Here is a 2787-nt window from a genome sequence, read left to right on the forward strand (position 1 = left end):
AACCGGGTTTCTAGCCAAAGTTGGGCACTTTTTGATTGTGGAAAAGAAGATTTTTAGCTCTCTAAAGAACTTTTCTTAAAGAACTCCCAGTTTTTATTCTTATTTCCCTGTCTATATTTGTCCTCCCAATCAGTTTTGCTGATAATTTCCTACAGCTTTGGGGATTTAGCACTTTTGTAGCACGAAGTGTCTATAGATATTACTGGTTGGGAACTGGTCTTTGTTTCTCCATTGGAATGTGACCAGTTCCAATCGTCTAGTTTATTCTCCTCTATCTTATGTCCCTTTCTTTGTCTCTTCTCTAAATTAAACAGTCCCAGGCTATGTCACCCTCCCTAATTCTCAATGCCTGTCTTGGAAACCCCCTTTCTATTTGCCAGCATTGTCTTTGTTTTAGTCACTGCTATGAATGACCATGGAACTGCTATCAATGATGCACAGATGTTTATTTTTTCCTGCAGTGTGTACGAATTGGGATGTTTCCCATGTCACATGTCTTCAAAAAGGTTTGGAATTTTTCATACTCAGATTGTGAGCAACTGGGTGAATGTGGAAATCCCTACAGCATAGACCCTGTACCCTGGGTTTCAATGCATTAAAGAAGAATGATGGAATGCCACTGTCCACACCTGTGTTTCCAGCTGGTGCCCATTCAGTTTTCCCACACCATAATGTGTAAGAATTATTGAGGCACGGAGCACCATCATATTTGGAATTGGCATTAGTAGGGTCAGTTGTTCATAATTCATTTCTCTGAATTATGAATATGTCATTTATCAGTGTGAAGAGTGACAAATCTGCTTCACCCATGAGAACACCTCCAGGAGTGCATGCAGTGTCTCATATTAACATTGTCTCTCCATCCAGGAATATTTACTGCGACCACTACCCTAGAGCTTGGGCACATACTGGAAGTCAGGGGAACGTACGGTGCATGCAGGAGACACCGTTCTGCCACACATTTGTACACCTTCTCCTCTACTCCATGTCAGATTCCAACAAAACTGATTTCATCAACCCCTCCACCTTCATCCTGCTGGGCATTCCTGGCCTGGAGACAGCCCATATCTGGATCTCCATCCCCTTCTGCACCATGTACATCATAGCTGTCTCAGGGAACTTCACCATCCTATTCATCGTGAAGATGGAACAAAGCCTCCATGGGCCCATGTACTATTTCCTCTGCACGCTGGCTGTCTCTGACCTGGTCCTGACTACATCCATCCTGCCCAAGACACTGAGCATCTTCTGGTTCAATTCCAGGGAGATCAATTTCAGTGCCTGCCTCACCCAGATGTACTTCATTCACTGCTTCTCAGCTATGGAGTCTGGGATCCTGGTAGCCATGGCTTTGGATCGCTATGTGGCCATCTGCCATCCCCTGAGACATTCTACCATCCTGACAAATCCCGTGGTGGCCAAGATTGGCTTGGTCGTGGTGCTGCGTGCAAGCATGCTCGCACTGCCCATTCCCTTCCTGGCAAAACTGTGGCCATATTGCAGAACGAACATCATCCTCCACACGCACTGTGAGTACATTGCTATGGTGAAGCTGGCCTGCGGCAACATCCATGTCAGTAGTTACTACGGCCTCTTTGTGGTATTCTTTGTGACTTGTCTGGATGTGCTTTTTATCGCTGTGTCCTACACCCAGATCCTCAGGGCCATCTTCCACGTCCCCACAAAGGACACCTGGCTCAAGACATTCAGGACCTGCAGCTCCCACGTCTGTGCCATCTTAGCCCTTTACATTTCATGTCTCTTCTCCTCCCTCACACACCGTTATGAGCACTATGTTGCCTTGCATTTCCATGTTCTCATGACCAACGTTTACCTCCTGGTGCCCCCCCATGCTAAATCCCATCATCTATGGGATGAGGACCAAACAGATCCAGGACAGACTGCTCCGGCTCTTTACTTATAAAGGGACCTAAAGTTGGTGCTCTGGCTCTCAGAGCAATCTCTGTGCAGAGCTGGCTAGTGACACAGCCCTGGGCCCTCTTTTGTGAATCACTTTCCTGACCACACTGTGCTGTGTCAGCATGGCAAACTGCAGAATCGTCCTCTGTGCATTCATAGGGTGGCCACATTTCTAACTGTGGGTAACTGGACCTTTCAGGTCCCACTCACTGCCCCATTTCTTCCCCCAAAGACTCTGCCTGGGTCACTCGCTCTTCTCCCCTCTTCAATTATTGAGTTTTCTCCACCTTCCCATAACTTCCTGCAGGGACTTCATTTCAGATTTTGGTGCGGGGGGTTGTGGGTGGGAGCAACTTTAACTGTGATTCCAGTGACTACTTATGCACTTGAAAACTTAATGTTTTGGCACATAACTTGGCAGCTAGCTGAGAGGAGCAGTGTTTCTAATTCCAATATAAAAGAAAGAAAATTAAAGCAATAATAAATCTATTAAGCTCTTACATAAACATGTTTAACATCTTGTGGAAAGTCACTTAAGGAAACTGGTTAGTTTTCAAATTTTAATGGATATTCTTTGTTACTATGCAGAGAGAGAGAGAAAGAGAGAGAGAGATCCCATCAGGCCTCCTGGGTTCCCCCTGAGCTCTGGGATGGGAATGGGTCTTGTGGGTTACACCGGGGGCAGGTACATATAGGATCTGTATAAGTATAGGCACAGACTTCACCTCTGGCGGGTGGGTTCTCAACCCTCCCCTCCTTCTCCCCATGCCCTGCCCCCACCTCTTCCTGCCCAGCTCTGCCCCATTCCACACTCTTCCCCAAATCCCTGTCCCTGCACACCTCTTCCTGCATCTGCTCTGCTCCCAC

At 46.8% G+C, this 2787-nt stretch overlaps 1 pseudogene; it reads left to right on the top strand.

Moving 5' to 3' along the window:
* Positions 1-985: 985 nt before the first annotated feature.
* Positions 986-1934, top strand: LOC127044716 (olfactory receptor 52N4-like; annotated as a pseudogene).
* Positions 1935-2787: the final 853 nt, after the last annotated feature.

The sequence above is a fragment of the Gopherus flavomarginatus genome, chromosome 1 (genome assembly GCF_025201925.1).
Source record: "Gopherus flavomarginatus isolate rGopFla2 chromosome 1, rGopFla2.mat.asm, whole genome shotgun sequence".
In the NCBI taxonomy this organism is placed as follows: Eukaryota; Metazoa; Chordata; order Testudines; family Testudinidae; genus Gopherus; species Gopherus flavomarginatus.